Genomic DNA, 27750 nt, shown 5'->3' on the forward strand with positions numbered 1-27750 from the left:
TTGTTGTTACGAAGACTGATATCGGAGGAATGCGTTTTATTATACAATCAAAAACTATATTTATCTGTATTATACCATGTATGGGGCAAATGAAATGTTTTATTTTGGCGCAAACGAAATATAGTTTCTGGCGCAAAATCATAGGACCGCGTGATATACGTGTCACGACAGTCAACCAGAAATAATAATAAGCAATAAACAATCTTCTTGTATTTTTTTGATTATACATTATCTGAAAATTTCTTTTATACTTCCAACTAATCTTTTGTTTTAACGATGACAAATTCTAATCTCCCATTTTGGGTATTCAATTCTTTTTTTTTTCAGTTTGTTTTAAGCATTTAAGCACGATATTAAGGATCCATATTTTTTTTATTTAGATAAAGCACATTTATATATGATATATATTATAGAATTCGTCTAAACAACAGCCCAACAATGTTATATATATCTAGATCTGTAAATTTGCGGAAGCCTTGCACTATGCCCGGGATTCAAACTCATGCTATTGAGATATCGTGGCACCAAATCGCCTTGCACTATGCCCGACGCGCTAGACCACTCAAACACCTAGGCTCTATAAAAGTTTCGGTGGTCGTGTGTTACCTTTCCTTGACAATTTTTATCTAGCGTCGTAACACAGTACATGATGTATTAGGCATGAAGATAGAATTGTTACAGATCAATCAGCTGAATTATCTTTTGTAAAGGATCCTACAAATTAATGTAAGATGCAGTCACAGAAATAATTATATTATAAGTACGTCTGAACCAGTGACGACTCGACACCAATTTTGTTTTCCATCGGATCACCAGCAGTGATGTTGATACAAGGCTGAAAATACATTATGTGTATTATATAATTCGTCTAAACAACAGCCCAACAATGTTAGGTCTGTAAATTTGCGGAAGTATATATATATAATGCATATTCCAAGTGTATAATACATAAAAACATGACAAACAATGTAAATACAGCATAAACCATTTAATAGTGAATACAACCATCTGCATGCATATATCTAAATACTTTATAGAGGAAATTTATTTTCGAAACAAAAACATTGGCGACGCGTCTTCACAAAGTATGGACGATGTTGTTCTATGACCGTTACATCTTGATGATGAACGATTGAAGTAAATTCATAAAACACATTCAAAGCTAGCAAGTTGTTATTGTTTGCATTTGTGGTTGTATAGACCATTGGAAGTATGTTCCTATTACAAACGGTATTGAAGACTTGATCACTTTGATAGGCCACTTGTCTTTATATCTCATGTTCAGATAGTCGGTAAGATCAATTCGTTACAGAGTGTGCTATTGACCTAATATATATGAGTTCAGTACACTCCAAATAGGGATTCGAGCTTCACTGTCACCCAATATGAAATTTACCGAGCTTCGTTTTCACCCCATATGGAATTTACTGACTCCATATATATCGTATTAGGTCACTGCCACACTTCGTAACTAAATGATATCAGACAACGACCAGAGATGCTCTGTAAAATTGCATACGGAAGTTCGTGTTTCATTAATGACAGTTCAGTTAACCTAAATAATCGGAAGATATTGGTAAAGTAAAAATTGCGGGAGGCATCATAATATACAAGCTGTTTGCTTTCCTGGTCCGAAATAAATATTAAAAGGAGTCCACAAGGAAAAACTTTAAATTTAAAAAAATATTCGCTATGTGGCAGATTTTAAAACCATTTATCGGTAATTTGTACATTTTTCCTTTGATGTGTACTCGCTGATAATGTCAGTATTAGTGGACTGGTCGTGATATAAACATTATTGGGTTAGTACGCAAATGACATGCGCGAATGCAACGCGTAAGTATCTACTTTCCCCTTTCATTCACAAAATTGCGCGTGATTTTTTTCCGCAGAAACGCACGAGATTTTTGGCGAATAAAACACCTGAAACTTTCACAAAGTCCATTTAGCTTTTTTTGAACGATTGTTGTGAAAATGTGAACAGAAAATGCATGAAACCCGATAGACTTTTTTAAAAAAAATGCGTTATATGAAGAGCAACTACATGTAACATATCGTCCATGCTGAGTTTTTATCCATTATTACAATACCAATACCAATACATAGCCTTGTGCTGTTCCAAGTCGTTTTCTTTTTCTGTTTCTTGAGAAGTATTTGTGTTACCTGTTCAGTCACTATAAAGTGTCACAATTCATATTTAAACGCAACACATAAATAGTGATCAAAAAGGTACCGCTATCACATGAGAGAAGCTAGAAAGAAAGAAAATTTGAAATTTACGCAATTTTGACATTTTTGTGGGACCATCATATACAATTTTAATAGATGTGGTTTCATTGCCAATATGACTGATATTCATAGATCAAGGAACAAAAAATTAAAGTGAACCGTGATATTTATATGCGAATCTATGAGGGTTTGGATGGGGTTAAATAATTAAAGAATAATGCCCTTAAAAATGAAGAATTTAGAGAAATGCGTGGTCTAATTTTTTGAAGATTAGAGAAAAAAGGGGTGAAAATTACCTGTTTACAGAATAACAGACCCCCCCAATCCAGACCCTCATCTATGGATAGATTTTAAAAAGGGGGAAAACTGGTGGCACCAAACTATCAAAGTTTGCTTTGACCAGAATTGTAGCCTTTATAAGGGGTGACTGTGACCCGGGTCGCCTACCCCTGAATTCGCTTCTGAAATATTAAAGGTATCCGCAGGGCCTTTAAACTCCAAGTTTCATATTTCTGGTCCGTGTTGAAAATAAACATGACTTTGAAAAAGCAAGAATTATAAGCTAAATGTTTAGTGACGCGTCGTCTATTAAAATTTTGTGAAAAATAAAGAAATTTGACCTACCGGTATGCTACCATTATATTTGCCATTGATATAGTGTCATGTCCAAAACAGAATATTAATGAAACGCATGCAATAATTCCTTTTTTACTACTTTGTGCAAGAGAACGCCATGTTTAATGCACTGTGACAAAATTTCAAATGACGTAATGCAGCCTGTGACTTCAAGTGTGATTCGCCGTGATTCGACGCGAAAAAGAAGTTCCTTTGTTGTTTTCTCTATTATTGTAGTGATTTTTTTTTTTAAATTACCGATAAACAGAATAAAGGACTTTTTGTTTTTGATACTGACTTTATCACAGAAAATATCAGGCTCGCCCTTCTGGCTCACCTGATATTTTACTGTGATAAAGTCAGTATCAAAAACAAAAAGTCCTTTATTCTATATATATATTCAAAGTTATGATAACTAGTTTGTATGCATTATTTCTAGCATTTTAGCTGTTGCTTACCTCATGCTTTCATTATTTGTTCAGGTTCAGAAAAACATCATCTACCGTTTTAATGGGTTATATGACACTGTTAATTATAAATGTTAAAAGCAAACGAGGGCCAAGCTAGCTATTGTCTGTAATGTGCAAAAGTGCACTTTCTTTTTAACAAATCAAAGAATGATATGGTATATATACGTGTATTTCAACACCATATAATTGCTAGACACATATTATTGGGTGGTATTGGATCACGGAAACGTCGTTACAATTTTGAAATTAAACTGAAGGTGATATGATTTGTTTGCATTGCATTATTTAAGATCTTGCATCAAAGTAAGCATGACTTAAACGATTAAAAATTTAAATGAAACTCAAATATCATTTAGTTTTGTCATCCATCACTTCACTTGGATTTCAAACCAGTGTAAACATTTCAAATTGTTGACGTTATACGTTCCTTATTAACTAATTCGAATGAACGATGGCTAGACTGCGGGTCCTTTCAACGTGACATATTGATTGTTTTCGTTTAATTTAAAAGTTAGAGTCCTAAGGACGTAATGATTAAAAATGAACAAAGATAAAGCCATAACTAACAACGGACGTATCTAAGTTGTAATGTTTTATTGAGTTTACATGTATATTACGAGAATAACGATATGTCGTTGTAAAAAACATTATGATAGATTCCTTCACTGGACTTAAGCTGGCAGCCTCTTTTAGCAGCCAATCAAGTAAGCAGCCACTTTTTTTTCTAGCAGGCAATTTTAAAGATATTCCAACAAAAATATAAAAACAAATATATCAAACTCAAACGTTCGTAAAATCTCAAAATCTTACTTGCATATACATGTAATAGCACGTCCTTTGACAGCAGAATTCGACATTTTTACGGCTTGTCGTGATCCTCAAAAGTCGTTTTATATACGAATGATGCTAGCAACCACTTAATTTTTTGAGTACACTTTTTGTTAATTAAAACATGGTACAATTTAAAATCGTTTTTTTCTATTCTTTTTCTCGTTTTTTGATTCCTTATGATTGTGAGCTAAACAAACAATTTACATGTAGTAATAAACTACCATTCTTAATAATATTGGTTTTAAGTAAGATGTGTGGAATCGTGTCATATTTCCAGGAACTGAATAAAAAATTTGCAATGTACGACCAAAAGTTACATACATACTTTCCATACAGTAGGCATCCTTAAATATCAAATTTGTCAGTCGAATTTTGTATCAATGTATATTCCTGTACATATGAAATGAAAGAAAAAAATCGATATACACGTATTGTTAATCTCTCTGCAACAGGCGCAAAGGGAAGCTGTGTAGCTGTGGTCTACTTGAGAAAACACACAGTGTGTTCTACGGCTTAGTTTATTGTTTTTTAAGTAGGTTCAAAGATTGGGTCGGACAGTCTTATTACCTTACAGTCTACCTTTCAGAAAAGTTAATACAAAATGGTCTCCACAAGGTGCAAAGGGAAGCTGGGTAGCTGAGGTGTACTGGAGAAGAAGCTCGAGATGTTCTTCGGCACAGTTTGTTTTCAACGTAGGTCTAAATTTAGGGTCAGACACCCAACCCCATCACCTTACAGAAAACTTATTAAAAAAAATATTGACGTCAAATAATTGTCCGCAATAGGCACAAAGGGAAGCTGTGTAGCTGTGGTCTACTTCAGGAAAAATACAGATTGTTCTGCGGCTTAGTTTAGTGTTTTTTAAGCAGGTTCAAAGATTGAGTCCGTCAGTCTTATTACCTTATAGTCTACCTTACACTTACAGTTAATAAAAAATGTTCTACGGCAATACTTGTGTCTGCACTAGGTGCAAAGGGCAGTGGATAGCTGAGGTGTACTGGAGAAGAAACCCAAGGTGTTCTTTGGCACAGTTTGTTTTAAAGTAGGTCCAAATTTAGGGTCAGACACCCAACCCCGCTACCTTACAGAAAAGTTAATATAAAAAATATTGTACGGCAATACTTCTGTCTGGACTAGGTGCAAATAAAGGTCGGGTTGCTATGGATTACTTGAAACATATCGTTTTATGTATTTTAGGCAACATATAGAATCGTCCGGCCTTTGCTTCGTTCTCAAGAGGTCGGAGATAATCAATATCGTCAATGAATCGGAACCATGATAAGGGCTGATATGGAGCACTAGCCAAGAGGCGTTTTTCAAGTTGGCCCATAAATATGTTGGCATATGACGGGGCCATTGTTGTGCCCATACTAGTACCGTCTATCTGGAGATAGTGTTTTTCATTGAAAGAGAAGTTGTTATTCTCCAGTACTAGTTTCAGAAGTGTAACAAGGCACTCAGTAGGAGGATTTTTTTCACTACGAGTGTTCCATGCATCTTCAAACGCTGCTATTCCTTCGTCTTGTGGAATGTTGGTATATAAAGAAGACACGTCCATGAATGCAAGTATAGTATTGCTTGGTAAAGGATTGAGGCTTTCCATTTTCTTGAGATAATCAGTTGTATCTTGAATGAATGACGGTAGTTATTTCACATGAGGTCTTAGGTGATGGTCTACAAATTCTGATATCTTTTCAGTTGGATGACTATTCGCTGACACAATTGGTCGACCTGGATAGCCCGTTTTATGTATTTTAGGCAACATATAGAATCGTCCGGCCTTTGCTTCGTTCTCAAGAGGTCGGAGATAATCAAAGGTGTCATTGTCTATATGCTTATTGTCGAACATCTCTTGAAAGACGGTGTTGATCCTTCGAATAGTATTAAGCGTTGGATCTGTGGTTAATTGTCTATAAAAAATGGAGTTAGAAAGTTGGCGATTCCCCTCTGCTATATAATCTGTTTTATTCATGATAACCACAGCGCCCCCTTTGTCGGCAGGTTTTATTACAATTTCCTCTTGATCTTTTAACGCTTTCAAAGCTATACTTTCTGACTTGGATAAATTATAATTTCTTGTATTTGTTATACAGGACTTTATATCAGACCTCACGTAGTTAATGAATGACTCCAAGTTATCATTTTTACTCTTTGGTGGTTTCCATTAACTTGTCTTCCTAAAATTTGGGGTGGGCGTGACTTCTTCATTGGTGTCAGTATCTGAATCTGTTAATCCGGCTTCTTCAAGGTTTTTCTTGCCCCTATTGTAGAAAAAAATCTTACAAGCGTAAACGTCTAGCGAATTGGTCTAGGTCTTCGTCTAGCTAAAAAGTTGTTTACAGTTGATGGGATAGGACAGAAGTTTAAACCTTTACTTAGAAGAGATTTCTCAGCACGTGTAAGTTCTTTAGATGACAAATTTACAACAATGCTTTCTGATTTTTGTTTCCGTCTTTTAAATTTTCTTTTTCTATGGATCTTATGATTTGTTGTATTAATATCCGCAGGTAGGTTAAGGCACTTTTAAACGTAAATAGGGGCAAAATATGATATTTCAAGAATACAATTGTTTTAACAACAATTCATAAATCTTAGTTGTTGAATTTATATATTCATGTAGTAAGGATTCATTAAACCGAAATTTTGGTCATGATCGCCTAGGTCACGTGACTTCCACAGGGGTAAAATGCCTTAATCAAATTGGCAAAAAGCGGGTTACTACACTGAATAAAAATCAACAAACTTTTTTTTAAACGAATCCCTGTGCTTTCCCGTTGCTTAAAAGTGCTGCGCGATTTTCCAAAAGGGAACATATTAAATCAAAATAATATTTTTAGTTTACCCGGCAGCATATAACGTTAAATTTGTACACAGTTTCGTTCTTAATTTGATTACAGTTTCATATTCATTAAGCGCGCAGCACTTTTCTATTAGGTTATAACTATAGCTTTCTATTTCAGTTGACTTTTTTGAGAAATATCGTCGCTGGTAACCCGCTTTTTGTGAATTTAGATTTCGTTTCTAACGGTTTCGATAAATTGTCTATGTCATTCAAGCGCACTGACGACCCGAACAATCATCAAAGAACCGCAACTCTGTTGTTACAGTTGACTGTGCTGGAGTATTTACATTATTAAACCTCAACATAAATTGATCTTATTGACAATATCCGTTGAAATCATTTGACCTTTGTAGTAACCGACGATAGTAAAACAAGTTGTGCGTGTTTGACGCACTTCTTCAGGTGGCACGGTAGTATTTCCTGGCCATAAGTGATAATGATAGCCTTTTTAGAATTTTCACCACTTTCTAACACTGCAAAAAATTCTACATTTACAGTTAACTGAAGTACTTTCATTTTACCATTCAGAAATGAATTTGGATATGTACCATGACCGTTTACTTTTTTTGCTATTTTTAAAATCCTAAGGCCACTAGTACTTTTAGGTCTTTTATGGTGCAGTGAATGTAAAATTTAAAAAAATTCTCAAAAATTCATTTTCATCTATATGTAAAATTATTTTATATTTTTCTACACCTGATTCATCACTCAGTTTGGGAAAGTATGTTCAGTTGATACTGTATTTTTTGTCCAATCACACTGTTTAGATACATTTACCTAAGTAGGGTACACAAAAGAGCAACCTAAATTCTGGAAAGCAAATACTACCGTGCCACCTTCAGGTTTCAACTGTATGTAGAATGTCGAATTTTCCCGGAAAAAGAGACTGACAAAATATGTGCAGTTCCACCTTCATAAATAATTTGTAATACCAATCTCTATGTAAATTTGGTCGCTTAAACTTAAAAAAGTAGTCTTATGGTGTATATGTTGGTTGTCTGAGTTCTATATATATATATATATGTCAGGGGCGGATCCAGCCATTTAAAAAAAGAAAGGGGGGTCCCAACCCAGAGTAAAGGGGGACAGGGTTCCAACTTACTAGGCAAGGATATTCATTTCCAAAATTGATGTCCAAGTCAGTACTGGCATGCAATTACATTTCATCCATCATGTATTTGCCTATAGTGTAATTACTTTATTATATAGCTATTTCATTAGAACATAGGATTGGTGGATAGTTGTCTCAATGGCAATTATACTACATCTCCTTATTTGATATACAAGACAAATTGCATTAATAAAATTGAGAATGGAAATGGGGAATGTGTCAAAGAGACAACAACCCGACCAAATAAAAAAACAACAGCAGAAGGTCACCAACAGGTCTTCAATGTAGCGAGAAATTCCCGCACCCAGAGGCGCCCTTCAGCTGGCCCCTAAACAAATATATACTAGTTCAGTGAAAAAGTCTTTTGTGTGACCATGCATTGCTTATTCGGAAGTGATGTAATATTTAGTTTTTTTAATAGTTGTAAGTCAATGGGGTATATGTAATGATGATGGTTTATTACTGATAACAAAACCGTGTGTTCATTATAAATTGTAAATTGAAGAACGAGTTACATATTTGTTTCTATTCTATATAATACACGTTAGACGATGTTTAGCTCAATATTTACCAAAGGACGGTGGTAGTTTTGGGCACTCAAGCCTGCTCCAAAAAGCTAGCGCTGCGATATAGGTACCAGGTTTGAAGTAGGCGTAAAAACATGAACAATTAATCAATATATCAATAATCAGGAATTGGAAATAACAGTCCATACGACTTTTTGAAAAACCTTAGACTGTAAAACAATCGCCAGAAATTTCTTTCACAGTGAAGATGACTCCCTAGTATTTTACGTTATAGTACCCAAATTGCACCGGATACACAAAATTCAGCTGTAATCACCGAAAGAAAAAAAACCCATACCAAACGTATCCATGCGACTTCCACAAAATGCCATCCTTTAAAAATGAGCAGATTAGATATTCCAAATGCATCAATAAACTCGTCATAGATGCCAGGAATAACAATTTAGTATTGAAGCCAGACGCGCGCAATGTTTCACAAAAATTGATAGTCAGCATGACCTTATGTCAATATGTTCTGAATATTTGAAAAAATGAGGTCTACTTTAGAAAAAATCCAGGGTATTGTTCGGCTCAGTTTTGTTTTTAAGTAGGTCCACAATTGAGGTCGGACACCCTAATCCACTCTTACAGAAAAGTTTATTACAAATGTTCTACGACAATATTTTTGTCTGCACTAGGTGCAAAGGTAAGCTAAGTAACTGAGGTATACTTGAGAAGAAATCCAGGGTCTTGGTCGGCTTATTTTGTTTTTAAGTAGGTCCACAGTTGGGGTCGGACACCCTAACCCTACCTTACAGAAAAGTTAATAACAAATGTTCTAGGGCAAAACTTTTGTACAAACTAGGTCGAAAAGGAAGCAGGGTAGCTGATGTCTACTTGATAACAGTCCAGGGTGTTGTTCGGCTTAATTTGTTTTTTAACTAGGTCCAAAGTTGGGGTCGGACATCCTATCCCACCCTTACAGAAAAGTTAATTAAAAATGTTCTACGGCAATACTTTTGTCTGCACTAGTTGCAAAGGGAAGCTAACTAGCTGAGGTTTACTTTAGAAAAAATCCAGGGTGTTGTTCGGCTTAATTTTTTTTTTTGACTAGGTCCAACGTTGGGGTCGCACACCAACCCAACCCTCACTAAAAAATGTATTTAAAATGTTCTACGGCAACACTTTTGTCTTCACTAGTTGCAAAGGGAAGCTGGGCGGCTGAGGTCTACTTGAGAAAAAATCAAGGGTGGTGTTTGGCTAAGTTTTGTTTTTAAGTAGGTCCACAGTTGGGGTCTGACACCATAACCCACTCTTACAGAAAAGTTAATTAAAAATGTTCTACGAAAATACTTTTGTCTGCAATAGTTGCAAAAGGGAAGCTAAGTAACTGGGGTATACTTGAGAAAAAATCCAGGGTGTTGTTTGGCTTATTTTTGGTTTCAAATATTCTTCGGCAATACTTTTGTACGCACTAGGTGCAAAAGGAAGCAGGGAAGCTGATGTCTACTTGATAAAAAAAATTGCATGGTGTTGTTTGGCTTAATTGTGTTTGAAAGTATGTCCACAATTGATGTCGGACACCCTAACCCACCCTTACAGAAAAGTTTATTAAAAATGTTCTTCGACAATACTTTTGTCTGCACTAGTTGCAAAAGGGAAGCTAAGTAACTGGGGTATACTTGAGAAAAAATCCAGGGTGTTGTTCGGCTTAGTTTTGTTTTTAAGTAGGTCCACATTTGGGGTCGGACACCCTAACCCTACCTTACAGAAAAGTTAATAACAAATGTTCTACGGCAATACTTTTGTACGCACTAGGTCGAACTGGAATTAGGATAGCTGATGTCTACTTGATAAAAAGTCCAGGGTGTTGTTCGGCTTAATTTGTTTTTTAACTAGGTCCAAAGTTTGGGTCGGACATCCTATGCCACCCTTACAGAAAAGTTAATTAAACATGTTCTACGGCAATACTTTTGTCTGCACTAGGTGCAAAGGGAAGCTGAGTAACTGAGTTATAATTGAGAAAAAAATCCAGGGTCTTGGTCGGCTTAGTTTTGTTTTTAAGAAGGTCCACAGTTGGGGTCGGACACCCTAACCCTACCTTACAGAAAAGTTAATAAAAAATGTTCTACGGCAATACTTTTGTACGCAATAGGTCGAAATGGAAGCAGGGTAGCTGATGTCTACTTGATAAAAAGTCCAGGGTGTTGTTCGGCTTAATTTGTTTTTTAACTAGGTCCAAAGTTGGGGTCGGACATCCTATGCCACCCTTACAGAAAAATTAATTAAAAATGTTTTACGGCAATACTTTTGTCTGCACTAGCTGCAAAGGGAAGCTAACTAGCTCAGGTCTACTTGCCAAAAAAATCCAGGGTGTTGTTTGGCTTAGTTTTTTCTTTCATGTAGGTCCAAAGTTTGGGTCGGACATCCTATCCTTACATTACAGAAAAGTTAATAGAAAAAATTTCTAAGGCAATTCTTTTGTCCGATTTATGTGCAAAGGGAAGCTGGCTTGCTGTTGTCTACTTGATAAAAAACCCAGGGTGTTGTTCGGCTTAATTTTGTTTTTTAACTAGGTCCAAACTTGGGGTCGGACACCCTACCCAACCCTTACTAAAATGTTTATTTATAAAGGTGTACGGCAAAACTTGTGTCTGCACTAGGTGCAAAGGGAAGCTGAGGTCTACTTGATAAAAATCCAGAGTGTTTTCGGCTTAGTTTTGTTTGTAAGTAGGTCCAAAGTTGGAGTCCGACACCGAAAAGTTAATAAAAAATGTTCTACGGCAATACTTTTGTCCGCACTAGATGCAAAGGGAATCTGGGTAGCTCAGGTCTACTTGATAAAAAATCCAGGGTGTTTTTCGGCTTTGTTTTGTTTTTAAGTTGGGGTCGGACACCATTCCCCACTCTTACAGAAAAGATAATAAAACATGTTCTACGGCAATACATTTGTCCGCACTAGGTGCAAAGGGAAACTGGGTTGCTGATGTCTACTTGATAAAAAAATCCGGGGTATTGTTTGGCTTTATTCTTTTTTTAACTACAGAAAAATATGTTCTGGGTTGCTGATGTCTACTTGATAAAAAATCCAGAATGTTCGGCTTAATTTTTTTTTAAATAGGTCCAAAGTTGGGGTCGGAAACCCTTTTACCAACCTTACAGAAAAGTCAATACAAAAATGTTCTACGGCACTACCTTTGTCCGCACTATTTGCAAAGAGAAGATGGGTAGCTTATGTCTACTTGAGAAAAAATCCAGGGTGTTCTTCGGCTCAGTTTTTTGTTAAAGTAGGTCCAAAGTTGGGGTCGGACATCCAACCCGACCCTTACAGAAAAGTTAATTAAATATGTTCTACGGCAATATTTTTGTCCGCACTAGGTCCAAAGGGAATCTGGGTAGCTGAGGTCTACTTGGTAAAAAATCCAGGGTGTTGTTTGGCTTAGTTTTATTCAAAGTAGGTCCAAAGTTGGGGTCGAACAACCTACCCGAACCTTAGAGAAAAGTAAAAATAAAAGTTCTACGGCAATATTTGTGTCTGCCCTAGGTGCAAAGGGAAGCTGGGTTGCTGAGATCTACTTGATAAAAAATCCAGGGTGTTGTTTGGCTTAATTCTTTTTTTAACTAGGTCCAAAGTTGGGGTCGGACACCCTTTTACCACCCTTACAGAAAAGTCAATACAAAATGTTGTGCGGCAATACCTTTGTCTGCACTAGTTGCAAAAGGAAGATGGGTAGCTTATTTCTACTTGAGAAAAAATCCAGGGTGTTTTTCGATTTAGTTTTTTTATAAAGTAGGTCCAAAATTGGGGTCGAACATCCTACCCCACCCTTAGTGAACAGTTAATAAAATTATTTCTACTGCAATACAGTTGTCCACACTAGGTGCAAAGGGAAACTGGGTAGCTGATGTCTACTTGATAAAAAATCCAGAGTGTTTTTCGGCTTTGCTGTTTTCAAGTAGGTCCAAAGTTGGGATCGGACACCCTACCAAACCATTACTGAAAAGTTTATTGATAATGTTCAACGGCAAAACTTTTGTCCGCACTAGGTGCAAAGGGAAGCTGGGTAGCTGATGTCTACTTGAGAAAAAAATCCAGAGTGTTTTTCGGCTTTGCTGTTTTCAAGTAGGTCCAAAGTTGAAGTCGGACACCCTTTTACCAAACTTACAGAAAAGTCAATACAAAATGTTCTACGGTAATACCTTTGTCTGCACTATTTGCAAAGAGAAGATGGGTAGCTTATGTCTACTTGAGAAAAAATCCAAGGTGTTCTTCGGCTTAGTTTTTTGTTAAAGTAGGTCCAAAGTTGGGGTCGGACATCCTACCCCACCCTTACAGAAAAGTTAATAAAATATGTTCTACGGCAATACTTTTGTCTGCAGTAGGTACAAAGGGAAGCTGGGTTGCTGAGATCTACTTGAGAAAAAATCCAGGTTGTTCTTCGGCTTAGTTTTTTTTTAAAGAGGTCCAAAGGTTGGGTCGTACACCCTACCCCACCCTTTAAGAAAAATTAATAAAAATATGTTGTTCAGAAAAAACTTTTGTCCGCATTCGGTGGAAATGGAAGCTGGGTAGCTGATGTCTACTTGATAAAAAATCCAGGGTGTTGTTTGGCTTCATTCTTTTTTTAACTAGGTCCAAAGTTGGGGTCGGACACCCTTTTACCACCTTTACAGAAAAGTCAATACAAAATGTTCTACGGCAATACCTTTGTCTGCACTAGTTGCAAAAGGAAGATGGGTAGCTTATGTCTACTTGAGAAAAAATCCAGGGTGTTTTTCGACTTAGTTTTTTTATAAAGTAGGTCCAAAATTGGGGTCGAACATCCTACCACACCCTTAGTGAACAGTTAATAAAATTATTTCTACTGCAATACAGTTGTCCGCACTAGGTGCAAAGGGAAACTGGGTAGCTGATGTCTACTTGATAAAAAAATCCAGAGTGTTTTCCGGCTTTGCTGTTTTTCAAGTAGGTCCAAAGTTGGGATCGGACACCCTACCAAACCATTACTAAAAAGTTTCTTGATAATGTTCAACGGCAAACCTTTTGTCCGCACTAGGTGCAAAGGGAAGCTGGGTAGCTGATGTCTACTTGATAAAAAAATCCAGAGTGTTTTTCGGCTTTGCTGTTTTCAAGTAGGTCCAAAGTTGAGGTCGGACACCCTTTTACCAAACTTACAGAAAAGTCAATACAAAATGTTCTACGGTAATACCTTTGTCTGCACTATTTGCAAAGAGAAGATGGGTAGCTTATGTCTACTTGAAAAAAATCCAGGGTGTTCTTCGGCTTAGTTTTTTGTTAAAGTAGGTCCAAAGTTGGGGTCGGACATCCTACCCCACCCTTACAGAAAAGTTAATAAAATATGTTCTACGGCAATACTTTTGTCTGCAGTAGGTACAAAGGGAAGCTGGGTTGCTGAGATCTACTTGAGAAAAAATCCAGGCTGTTGTTTGGCTTTATTCTTTTTCTTTAACTAAGTCCAAAGTTCGGGTCGGACACCCGTTTACCACCCTTACAGAAAAGTGAATACAAAATGTTCTACGGCAATACCTTTGTCTGCACTAGTAGCAAAGGGAAGATGGGTAGCTTATGTCTACTTGATAAAAAATCCAGGGTGTTTTCCGACTTAGTTTATCATCAAGTAGGTCCAAAATTGGGGTTGTACATCCTACCCCACCCTTAGTGAACAGTTAAGAAAATTTGTTCTACTGCAATACAGTTGTCCGCACTAGGTGCATAGGGAAGCTGGGTAGCTGATGTCTACTTCATATAAAAAATCCAGGGTGTTTTTCGGCTTAGTTTTGCTTTCAAGTATGTCCACAGTTGGTGTCGGACACCCTATCCCACCCTTATAGAAAAGTTAACAAAAAATGTTCTACGGCAATACTTTTGTCCGCACTAGGTGCAACGGGGAGCTGAGTAGCTGATGTCTACTTGATAAAAAATCCAGGGTGTTTTTCGGCTTTGCTGTTTTCAAGGAGGTCCAAAGTTGGGATCGGACACCCTACCAAACCATTACTAAAAAGTTTATTGATAATGTTCAGCGACAACACTTTTGTCCACACTAGGTGCAATGAGAAGCTGGGTAGCTGATGTCTACTTGATAAAAATTCCAGGGTGTTTTTCGGCTTTGCTGTTTTCAAGTAGGTCCAAAGTTGAGGTCGGACACCCTTTTACCAAACTCACAGAAAAGTCAATACAAAATATTCTACGGTAATACCTTTGTCCGCACTATTTACAAAGAGAAGATGGGTAGCTTATGTCTACTTGAGAAAAAATCCAGGGTGTCGTTCGGCTTATTTTTTTTTTTAACTAGGTCCAAAGTTGGGGTCGGACAACCTTTTACCACCCTTATAGAAAAGTCAATACAAAATGATCTACGGTAATACCTTTGTCCGCACTATTTGCAAAGAGAAGATGGGTAGCTTATGTCTACTTGAGAAAAAATCCAGGGTGTTCTTCGACTCATTTTTTTGTTAAAGTAGGTCCAAAGTTGGGGTCGGACATCCAACCCGACCCTTACAGAAAAGTTAATAAAATATGTTCTACGGCAATATTTTTGTCTGCACTAGGCCCAAAGGGAATCTGGGTAGCTGAGGTCTACTTGGTAAAAATCCAGGGTGTTGTTTGGCTTAGTTTTATTCAAAGTAGGTCCAAAACTGGGGTCGGACAACCTACCCGAACCTTAGAGAAAGGTAAAAAAAATGTTCTACGGCAATATTTGTGTCTGCACTAGGTGCAAAGGGAAACTGGGTTGCTGAGATCTACTTGAGAAAAAATCCAGGGTGTTCTTCGGCTTAGTTTTTTTTTTTAAGAGGTCCAAAGTTTGGGTCGTACACCCTACCCCACCCTTTAAGAAAAGTTAATAAATATATGCTGTTCAGAAAAACTTTTGTCCGCATTAGGTGGAAATGGAAGCTGGGTTGCTGATGTCTACTTGATAAAAAATCAAGGGTGTTGTTTGGCTTTATTCTTTTTTTAACTAGGTCCAAAGTTCGGGTCGGACACCCTTTTACCACCCTTACAGAAAAGTCAATACAAAATGTTCTACGGCAATACCTTTGTCTGCACTAGTTGCAAAAGGAAGATGGGTAGCTTATGTCTACTTGAGAAAAAATCCAGGGTGTTTTTCGATTTCGTTTTTTATTAAAGTAGGTCCAAAGTTGGGGTCGAACATCCTACCCCACCCTTAGTAAACAGTTAATAAAATTATTTCTACTGAAATACAGTTGTCCACACTAGGTGCAAAGGGAAACTGGGTAGCTGATGTCTACTTGATAAAAAATCCAGAGTGTTTTTCGGCTTTGCTGTTTTCAAGTAGGTCCAAAGTTGGGATCGGACACCCTACCAAACCATTTATAAAAAGTTTATTGATAATGTTCAACGGCAAAACTTTTTTCCGCACCAGGTGCAAAGGGAAGCTGGGTAGCTGATCTCTACTTGATAAAAAATCCAGAGTGTTTTTCGGCTTTGCTGTTTTCAAGTAGGTCCAAAGTTAAAGTCGGACACCCTTTTACCAAACTTACAGAAAAGTCAATACAAAATGTTCTACGGCTATACCTTTTTCTGCACTAATTGCAGAAGGAAGATTGGTAGCTTATGTCTACTTGAGAAAAAAACCAGGGTGTTTTTCGACTTAGTTGTTTTATAAAGTAGGTCCAAAATTGGGGTCGAACATCCTACCCCACCCTTAGTGAACAGTTAATAAAATTATTTCTACTGCAATACAGTTGTCCACACTAGGTGCAAAGGGAAACTGGGTAGCTGATGTCTACTTGATAAAAAATCCAGAGTGTTTTTCGGCTTGGCTGTTTTCAAGTAGGTCCAAAGTTGGGATTGGACACCCTTCCAAACCATTACTAAAAAGTTTATTGATAATGTTCAACGGCAAAACTTTTGTCCGCACTAGGTGCAAAGGGAAGCTGGGTAGCTGATGTCTACTTGATAAAAAATCCAGAGTGTTTTTCGGCTTTGCTGTTTTCAAGTAGGTCCAAAAATGAAGTCGGACACCCTTTTACCAAATTTACAGAAAAGTCAATACAAAATGTTCTACGGTAATACCTTTGTCCGCACTATTTGCAAAGAGAAGATGGGTAGCTTATGTCTACTTGAGAAAAAATCCAGGGTGTTCTTCGGCTTAGTTTTTTGTTAAAGTAGGTCCAAAGTTGGGGTCGGACATCCTACCCCACCCTTACAGAAAAGTTAATAAAATATGTTCTACGGCAATACTTTTGTCTGCAGTAGGTACAAAGGGAAGCTGGGTTGCTGAGATCTACTTGTGAAAAAATCCAGGTTGTTCTTCGGCTTACTTTTTTTAAAGAGGTCCAAATGTTGGGTCGTACACCCTACCCCACCCTTTAAGAAAAGTTAATAAAAATATGTTGTTCAGAAAAACTTTTGTCCGCATTAGTAGGAAATGGAAGCTGGGTAGCTGATGTCTACTTGATAAAAAATCCAGGGTGTTGTTTGGCTTTATTCTTTTTTTAACTAGGTCCAAAGTTGGGGTGGGACACCCTTTTACCACCCTTACAGAAAAGTCAATACAAAATGTTCTACGGCAATACCTTTGTCTGCACTAGTTGCAAAAGGAAGATGGGTAGCTTATGTCTACTTGAGAAAAAATCCAGGGTGTTTTTCGATTTAGTTTTTTATAAAGTAGGTCCAAAATTGGGGTCGAACATCCTAGCCCACCCTTAGTAAACAGTTAATAAAATTATTTCTACTGCAATACAGTTGTCCACACTAGGTGCAAAGGGAAACTGGGTAGCTGATGTCTACTTGATAAAAAATCCAGAGTGTTTTTCGGCTTTGCTGTTTTCAAGTAGGTCCAAAGTTGGGATCGGACACCCTACCAAACCATTTATAAAAAGTTTATTGATAATGTTCAACGGCCAAACTTTTGTCCGCACCAGGTGCAAAGGGAAGCTGGGTAGCTGATGTCTACTTGATAAAAAATCCAGAGTGTTTTTTTTGGCTTTGCTGTTTTCAAGTAGGTCCAAAGTTGAAGTCGGACACCCTTTTACCAAACTTACAGAAAAGTCAATACAAAATGTTCTACGGCAATACATTTGTCTGCACTAGTTGCAGAAGGAAGATTGGTAGCTTATGTCTACTTGAGAAAAAATCCAGGGTGTTTTTCGACTTAGTTTTTTTATAAAGTAGGTCCAAAATTGGGGTCGAACATCCTACCCCACCCTTAGTGAACAGTTAATAAAATAATTTTTACTGCAATACAGTTGTCCACACTAGGTGCAAAGGGAAACTGGGTAGCTGATTTCTACTTGATAAAAAATCCAGAGTGTTTTTCGGCTTGGCTGTTTTCAAGTAGGTCCAAAGTTGGGATCGGACACCCTACCAAACCATTACTAAAAAGTTTATTGATAATGTTCAACGGCAAATAAAATAATTTTTACTGCAATACAGTTGTCCACACTAGGTGCAAAGGGAAACTGGGTAGCTGATTTCTACTTGATAAAAAATCCAGAGTGTTGTTTGGCTTTATTCTTTTTTTAACTAGGTCCAAAGTTGGGGTCGGACACCCTTTTACCACCCTTACAGAAAAGTCAATACAAAATGTTCTACGGTAATACCTTTGTCCGCACTATTTGCAAAGAGACGATGGGTAGCTTATGTCTACTTGAGAAAAACCAGCAAAATTTCCTCAAAATTACCAATTCAGGGGTAGCAACCCAACAACGGGTTGACCGATTCATCTGAAAATTTCAGGGCAGATAGATCTTGACCTGATAAACATTTTATCCCAGTCATATGTCCTCTAAATTTTTTGGTTTTTGAGTTATAGGCCTTTTTACCCCTATGTTCTATTTTTAGCCGTGGCGGCCATCTTGGTTGGTTGACCGAGTCACGCCACAAATTTTCTAAACTAGTTACCCCAATGATGATTGTGGCCAAGTTTGAATTAATTTGGCCCAGTAGTTTCAGAGGAGAAGATTTTTTCTAAAAGATTACTTGGATTTATAAAAAATGGTTAACAATTGACTAAAAAGGGCAATAACTCCTAAAGGGGTCAACTGACCATTTCGGTCATGTGACTTATTTGTAAATCTAGCTTTGCTGAACATTATTGCTGTTTACAGTTTATCTCTATCTATAATAATATTCAAGATAATAACCAAAAACAGCAAAATTTTACTCAAAATTACCAATTCAGGAGCAGCAATCCAACAACGGGTTGACCAATTAATCTGAAAATTTCAGGGCAGATAGATCTTGACCTGATAAACATTTTTACCACATGTCAGATTTCCTCTAAATGCTTTGGTTTTTGAGTTATAAGCCAAAAACTGCATTTTACCCCTTTGTTCTATTTTTAGCCGTGGCGGCCATTTTGGTTGGTTCACCGGGTTACGCCACACATTTGTTAAACTAGATACCCCAATGATGATTGTGGCCAAGTTTGGTTCAATTTGGCCCAGTAGTTTCAGAGGAGAAGATTTTTGTAAAAGCTAAGGACGACGGGCGACGACGGACGCCGGACGCCAAGTAATGAGAAAAGCTCACTTGGCCCTTTCAGACACCCAACCCCGCTACCTTACAGAAAAGTTCATATGAAAAATATTGAACGGCAATACTTCTGTCTGCACTAGGTGCAAAGAAAGGTCGGGTTGCTATGGATTACTTGAGAAAACACACAGGGTGTTCTTCGGCTTCGTTTATATTTTTGAAAGAAAGTGCAAAGTTGGGGCCGGACACATTACCCTATTACTTTACAGAAAAAAAATAATAAAAAATGTTCTTTATCAAATCATTGTCCACAATAGGCGCAAAGGGGAGCTGGGTAGCTGTGGTCTACTTCAGAAAAAACACAGTGTGTTCTTCGGCTTAGTTTATTGTTTTTCATGTAGGTTCAAGGATTGAGTCGGACAGTCTTCTCACCTTAAAGTCTTTCAAAAAGAAAAGTTAATAAAAAATGTTCTACGGCAAAACTTTTGTCTGCACTAGGTGCAAAGGGAATCTGGGTAGCTGGGGTATACTGGAGAAGAAACCCAATGTGTTCTTCCGCACAGTGTTTTTGGAACGTATGTCCAAATTTAAGAACAGACACCTAACACCGCTGCCTGCTACCTTACAGAAAACATAATAAAAAATATTGTACGGCAATACATGTGTCTGCACTAGGTGCAAAGGAAGGTCGGGTAGCTGTGGTTTACTTGAGAAAAAACACAGGGTGTTCTTCGGCTTAGTTTATTTTTTTGAAAGAAAGTGCAAAATTGATGTCGGACACCCTACCCCATCACCTAACAGAAAAATTAATAAAAAAAATATTGACGTCAAATAATTGTCTGCAATAGGCACAAAGGGAAGCTGTGTAGCTGTGGTCTACTTCAGAAAAAAACACAGTGTGTTTTACGGCTTAGTTTATTGTTTTTTATGTAGGTTCAAAGATTTAGTCCGTCAGTCGTATTACCTTACAGTCTACCTTACACTTACAGAAAAGTTAATAAAAAATGATCTACGGCAATACTTGTGTCTGCACTAGGTGCAAAGGGAAGCTGGGTAGCTCAGGTGTACTGAAGAGGAAACCCAAGGTGTTCTTCGGCACAGTTTTTGTTGGAACGTAGGTCCAAATTTAAGAACAGACACCCAACCCCGCTACCTTACAGAAAAGTTAATAAAAAATATTGTACGGCAATACTTTTGTCCGCACTAGGTGCAAAGGAAGGTCGGGTAAATGTGGTTTACTTGAGAATAAACACAGGTTGTTCTTCGGCTTAGTTTATTTTTTTGAAAGAAAGTGCAAAATTGATGTCGGACACCCTACCACATCACCTTACAGAAAAATTAATAAATAAAATATTGACGTCAAATAATTGTCCGCAATAGGCACAAAGGGAAGCTGTGTAGCTGTGGTCTACTTCAGAAAAAACACAGTGTGTTTTACGGCTAAGTTTATTGTTTTTTTTATGTAGGTTCAAAGATTTAGTCCGTCAGTCTTATTATCTTACAGTCTACCTTACACTTACAGAAAAGTTAATAAAAAATGTTCTACGGCAATACTTGTGTCTGCACTAGGTGCAAAGGGAAGCTGGGTAGCTGAGGTGTACTGGAGAAGAAACCCAAGGTGTTCTTCGGCACAGTTTTTTTTGGAACGTAGGTCCAAATTTAGGAACAGACACCCAACCCCGCTACCTTACAGAAAAGTTAATAAAAAATATTGTGCGGCAATACTTGTGTCCGCACTTGGTGCAAAGGAAGGTCGGGTAACTGTGGTTTACTTGAGAATAAACACAGGGTGTTCTTCGGCTTAGTTTATTTTTTTGAAAGAAAGTGCAAAATTGATGTCGGACACCCTACCCGAGCACCTTACAGAAAAATTAATAAAAAAAATATTGACGTCAAATAATTGTCCGAAATAGGCACAAAGCGAAGCTCTGTACTACTTCAGAAAAAAACACAGTGTGTTTTACGGCTTAGTTTATTGTTTTTTATGTAGGTTCAAAGATTTAGTCCGTCAGTCTTATTACCTTACAGTCTACCTTACACTTACAGAAAAGTTAATAAAAAATGTTCTACGGCAATACTTGTGTCTGCACTAGGTGCAAAGGGAAGCTGGGTAGCTGAGGTGTACTGGAGAAGAAACCCAAGGTGTTCTTCGGCACAGTTTTTTTTGGAACGTAGGTCCAAATTTAAAAACAGACACCCAACCCCGCTACCTTACATAAAAGTTAATAAAAAATATTGTACGGCAATACTTTTGTCCGCACTAGGTGCAAAAGAAGGTCGGGTAACTGTGGTTTACTTGAGAATAAACAAAGGGTGTTCTTCGGCTTAGTTTATTTTTTTGAAAGAAAGTACAAAATTGATGTCGGACACCCTACCACATCACCTTACAGAAAAATTAATAAAAAAAATATTGACGTCAAATAATTGTCCGCAATAGGCACAAAAGGAAGCTGTGTAGCTGTGGTCTACTTCAGAAAAAAACACAGTGTGTTTTACGGCTTAGTTTATTGTTTTTTATGTAGGTTCAACGATTTAGTCCGTCAGTCTTATTACCTTACAGTCTACCTTACACTTACATAAAAGTTAATAAAAAATGTTCTACGGCAATACTTGTGTCTGCATTAGGTGCAAAGGGAAGCTGGGTAGCTGAGGTGTACTGGAGAAGAAACCCAAGGTGTTCTTCGGCACAGTTTTTTTTGGAACGTAGGTCCAAATTTAAAAACAGACACCCAACCCCGCTACATTACAGAAAAGTTAATACAAAAAAATGTACTGCAATACTTTTGTCCGCACTAGGTGCAAAGGAAGGTCGGGTAGCTGTGGTTTACTTGAGAATAAACACAGGGTGTTCTTCGGCTTAGTTTATTTTTTGAATGAAAGTGCAAAATTAATGTCGGACACCCTACCCCATCACCTAACAGAAAAATTAATAAAAAAAATATTGACGTCAAACAATTGTCTGCAATAGGCACAAAGGGAAGCTGTGTAGCTGTGGTCTACTTCAGAAAAAAACACAGTATGTTTTACGGCTTAGTTTATTGTTTTTTATGTAGGTTCAAAGATTTAGTCCGTCAGTCTTATTACCTACAGTCTACCATACACTTACAGAAAAGTTAATAAAAAATGTTCTACGGCAATACTTGTGTCTGCACTAGGTGCAAAGTGAAGCTGGGTAGCTGAGGTATACTGGAGAAAAAACCCAAGGTGTTCTTCTGCACAGTTTTTTTGGAACGTAGGTCCAAATTTAGGAACATACACCCAACCCCGCTACCTTACAGAAAAGTTCATAAAAAATATTGTATGGCAATACTTTTGTCAGCACTAGGTGCAAAGGAAGGTCGGATAACTGTGGTTTACTTGAGAATAAACACAGGGTGTTCTTCGGCTTAGTTTATTTTTTTGAAAGAAAGTGCAAAATTGATGTCGGACACCCTACCCAATCACCTAACAGAAAAATTAATAAAAAAAATATTGACGTCAAATAATTAACCGCAATAGACACAAAGGGAAGCTGTGTAGCTGTGGTCTACTTCAGAAAAAAACACAGTGTGTTTTACGGCTTAGTTTATTGTTTTTTATGTAGGTTCAAAGATTTAGTTCGTCAGTCTTATTACCTTACAGTCTACCTTCCACTTACAGAAAAGTTATTAAAAAATGTTATACGGCAATACTTGTGTCTGCACTAGGTGTGAGAAGCTGGGTAGCTGAGGTGTACTGGAGAAAAAACCCAAGGTGTTCTTCGGCACAGTTTTTTTTGGAACGTAGGTCCAAATTTAAGAACAGACACCCAACCCCGCTACCTTACAGAAAAGTTAATAAAAAATATTGTACGGCAATACTTTTGTCCGCACTTGGTGCAAAGGAAGGTCGGGTAACTGTGGTTTACTTGATAATAAACACAGGGTGTTCCTCGGCTTAGTTTATTTTTTTGAAAGAAAGTGCAAAATTGATGTCGGACACCCTACCACATCACCTAACAGAAAAATTAATAAAAAAAATATTGACGTCAAATAATTAACCGCAATAGGCACAAAGGGAAGCTGTGTAGCTGTGGTCTACTTCAGAAAAAAACACAGTGTGTTTTACGGCTTAGTTTATTGTTTTTTATGTAGGTTCAAAGATTTAGTCCGTCAATCTTAGTATCTTACAGTCTACCTTACACTTACAGAAAAGTAAAAAAAAAATGTTCTACGGCAATACTTGTGTCTGCACTAGGTGCAAAGGGAAGCTGGGTAGCTGAGGTGTACTGGAGAAAAAACCCAAGGTGTTCTTCGGCACAGTTTTTTTTTGGAACGTAGGTCCAAATTTAGAAACAGACACCCAACCCCGCTACATTACAGAAAAGTTAATAAAAAATATTGTACGGCAATACTTTTGTCCGCACTAGGTGCAAAGGAAGGTATGGTAACTGTGGTTTACTTGAGAATAAACACAGGGTGTTCTTCGGCTTAGTTTATTTTTTTGAAAGAAAGTGCAAAATTGATGTCGGACACCCTACCACATCACCTAACAGAAAAATTAATAAAAAAAATATTGACGTCAAATAATTAACCGCAATAGGCACAAAGGGAAGCTGTGTAGCTGTGGTCTACTTCAGAAAAAAACACATTGTGTTTTACGGCTTAGTTTATTGTTTTTTATGTAGGTTCAAAGATTTAGTCCGTCAGTCTTATTACCTTACAGTCTACCTTACACTTACAGAAAAGTTAATAAAAAATGATCTACGGCAATACTTGTGTCTGCACTAGGTGCAAAGGGAAGCTGGGTAGCTCAGGTGTACTGAAGAGGAAACCCAAGGTGTTCTTCGGCACAGTTTTTTTTGGAACGTAGGTCCAAATTTAAGAACAGACACCCAACCCCGCTACCTTACAGAAAAGTTAATAAAAAATATTGTACGGCAATACTTTTGTCCGCACTTGGTGCAAAGGAAGGTCGGGTAACTGTGGTTTACTTGAGAATAAACACAGGGTGTTCTTCGGCTTAGTTTATTTTTTTGAAAGAAAGTGCAAAATTTATGTCGGACACCCTACCCCATCACCTAACAGAAAAATTAATAAAAAAAATATTGACGTCAAATAATTGTCCGCAATAGGCACAAAGGGAAGCTGTGTAGCTGTGGTCTACTTCAGAAAAAACACAGTGTGTTTTACGGCTAAGTTTATTGTTTTTTATGTAGGTTCAAAGATTTAGTCCGTCAGTCTTATTATCTTACAGTCTACCTTACACTTACAGAAAAGTTAATAAAAAATGTTCTACGGCAATACTTGTGTCTGCACTAGGTGCAAAGGGAAGCTGGGTAGCTGAGGTGTACTGGAGAAGAAACCCAAGGTGTTCTTCGGCACAGTTTTTTTTTGGGAACGTAGGTCCAAATTTAGGAACAGACACCCAACCCCGCTACCTTACAGAAAAGTTAATAAAAAATGTTGTGCGGCAATACTTTTGTCCGCACTAGGTGCAAAGGAAGGTCGGGTAACTGTGGTTTACTTGAGAATAAACACAGGGTGGTCTTCGGCTTAGTTTATTTTTTTGAAAGAAAGTGCAAAATTGATGTCGGACACCCTACCCCATCACCTAACAGAAAAATTAATAAAAAAAATATTGACTTCAAATAATTGTCCGCAATAGGCACAAAGGGAAGCTGTGTAGCTGTAGTCTACTTCAGAAAAAAACACAGTGTGTTTTACGGCTTAGTTTATTGTTTTTTATGTAGGTTCAAAGATTTAGTCCGTCAGTCTTATTACCTTACAGTCTACCTTACATTTACAGAAAAGTTAATAAAAAATGTTCTACGGCAATACTTGTGTTACGCACTATGTGCAAAGGGAAGCTGGGTAGCTGAGGTGTACTGGAGAAGAAACCCAAGGTGTTCTTCGGCACAGTTTTTTTTTTGGGAACGTAGGTCCAAATTTAGGAACAGACACCCAACCCCGCTACCTTACAGAAAAGTTAATAAAAAATGTTGTGCGGCAATACTTTTGTCCGCACTTGGTGCAAAGGAAGGTCGGGTAACTGTGGTTTACTTGAGAATAAACACAGGGTGTTCTTCGGCTTAGTTTATTTTTTTGAAAGAAAGTGCAAAATTGATGTCGGACACCCTACCCCAGCACCTTACAGAAAAATTAATAAAAAAAATATTGACGTCAAATAATTGTCCGAAATAGGCACAAAGGGAAGCTCTCTACTACTTCAGAAAAAAACACAGTGTGTTTTACGGCTTAGTTTATTGTTTTTTATGTAGGTTCAAAGATTTAGTCCATCAGTCTTATTACCTTACAGTCTACCTTACACTTACATAAAAGTTAATAAAAAATGTTCTACGGATATACTCGTGTCTGCACTAGGTGCAAAGGGAAGCTGGGTAGCTGAGGTGTACTGGAGAAGAAACCCAAGGTGTTCTTCGGCACAGTTTTTTTTTGGAACGTAGGTCCAAATTTAGAAACAGACACCCAACCCCGCTACCTTACAGAAAAGTTAATAAAAAATATTGTACGGCAATACTTTTGTCCGCACTAGGTGCAAAGGAAGGTCGGGTAACTGTGGTTTACTTTAGAATAAACACAGGGTGTTCTTCGGCTTAGTTTATTTTTTTGAAAGAAAGTGCAAAACTGATGTCGGACACCCTACCCCATCACCTAACAGAAAAATTAATAAAAAAAATATTGACGTCAAATAATTGTCCGCAATAGGCACAAAGGGAAGCTGTGTAGCTGTGGTCTACTTCAGAAAAAACACAGTGTGTTTTACGGCTAAGTTTATTGTTTTTTATGTAGGTTCAAAGATTTAGTCCGTCAGTCTTATTATCTTACAGTCTACCTTACACTTACAGAAAAGTTAATAAAAAATGTTCTACGGCAATACTTGTGTCTGCACTAGGTTCAAAGGGAAGCTGGGTAGCTGAGGTGTACTGGAGAAGAAACCCAAGGTGTTCTTCGGCACAGTTTTTTTTTGGGAACGTAGGTCCAAATTTAGGAACAGACACCCAACCCCGCTACCTTACAGAAAAGTTAATAAAAAATGTTGTGCGGCAATACTTTTGTCCGCACTTGGTGCAAAGGAAGGTCGGGTAACTGTGGTCTACTTGAGAATAAACACAGGGTGTTCTTCGGCTTAGTTTATTTTTTTGAAAGAAAGTGCAAAATTGATGTGGGACACCCTACCCCAGCACCTTACAGAAAAATTAATAAAAAAATATTGACGTCAAATAATTGTCCGAAATAGGCACAAAGGGAAGCTCTCTACTACTTCAGAAAAAAACACAGTGTGTTTTACGGCTTAGTTTATTGTTTTTTATGTAGGTTCAAAGATTTAGTCCATCAGTCTTATTACCTTACAGTCTACCTTACACTTACATAAAAGTTAATAAAAAATGTTCTACGGCAATACTCGTGTCTGCACTAGGTGCAAAGGGAAGCTGGATAGCTGAGGTGTACTGGAGAAGAAACCCAAGGTGTTCTTCGGCACAGTTTTTTTTTTGGAACGTATGTCCAAATTTAGAAACAGACACCCAACCCCGCTACCTTACAGAAAAGTTAATAAAAAATATTGTACGGCAATACTTTTGTCCGCTTTAGGTGCAAAGGAAGGTCGGGTAACTGTGGTTTACTTGAGAATAAACACAGGGTGTTCTTCGGCTTAGTTTATTTTTTTGAAAGAAAGGGCAAAATTGATGTCGGACACCCTACCCCATCATCTAACAGAAAAAATAATAAAAAACATATTGACGTCGTCAAATAATTGTCAGCTATAGGCACACAGGGAAGCTGTGTAGCTGTGGTCTACTTCAGAAAAAAACACAGTGTGTTTTACGGCTTAGTTTATTGTTTTTTATGTAGGTTCAAAGATTTAGTCCGTCAGTCTTATTACCTTACAGTGTACCTTACACTTACAGAAAAGTTAATAAAACATGTTCTACGGCAATACTTGTGTCTGCACTAGGTGCAAAGGGAAGCTGGGTAGCTGAGGTGTACTGGAGAAGAAACCCAAGATGTTCTTCGGCACAGTTTTTTTTTGGAACGTAGGTCCAAATTTAAAAACAGACACCCAACCCCGCTACCTTACATAAAAGTTAATAAAAAATATTGTACGGCAATACTTTTGTCCGCACTAGGTGCAAAAGAAGGTCGGGTAACTGTGGTTTACTTGAGAATAAACAAAGGGTGTTCTTCGGCTTAGTTTATTTTTTTGAAAGAAAGTGCAAAATTGATGTCGGACACCCTACCACATCACCTTACAGAAAAATTAATAAAAAAAATATTGACGTCAAATAATTGTCCGCAATAGGCACAAAGGGAAGCTGTGTAGCTGTGGTCTACTTCAGAAAAAACACAGTGTGTTTTACGGCTAAGTTTATTGTTTTTTTATGTAGGTTCAAAGATTTAGTCCGTCAGTCTTATTATCTTACAGTCTACCTTACACTTACAGAAAAGTTAATAAAAAATGTTCTACGGCAATACTTGTGTCTGCACTAGGTGCAAAGGGAAGCTGGGTAGCTGAGGTGTACTGGAGAAGAAACCCAAGGTGTTCTTCGGCACAGTTTTTTTTTTGGGAACGTAGGTCCAAATTTAGGAACAGACACCCAACCCCGCTACCTTACAGAAAAGTTAATAAAAAATGTTGTGCGGCAATACTTTTGTCTGCACTTGGTGCAAAGGAAGGTCGGGTAATTGTGGTCTACTTGAGAATAA

General features: G+C 37.4%; 1 long non-coding RNA gene across 1 annotated transcript in view; it reads right to left on the reverse strand.

Moving 5' to 3' along the window:
* Positions 1–243: 243 nt before the first annotated feature.
* The window catches only part of LOC134700026 (uncharacterized), an 83976-nt gene continuing 56469 nt past the window's right edge, over positions 244–27750 (reverse strand). Inside the window, exon 4 of the long non-coding RNA XR_010103734.1 lies at positions 244–835. This is a non-coding gene — a long non-coding RNA (uncharacterized LOC134700026). The remainder of the gene's footprint in view (positions 836–27750) is intronic.

The sequence above is a fragment of the Mytilus trossulus genome, unplaced genomic scaffold, assembly GCF_036588685.1.
Source record: "Mytilus trossulus isolate FHL-02 unplaced genomic scaffold, PNRI_Mtr1.1.1.hap1 h1tg000110l__unscaffolded, whole genome shotgun sequence".
NCBI lineage: Eukaryota > Metazoa > Mollusca > Bivalvia > Mytilida > Mytilidae > Mytilus > Mytilus trossulus.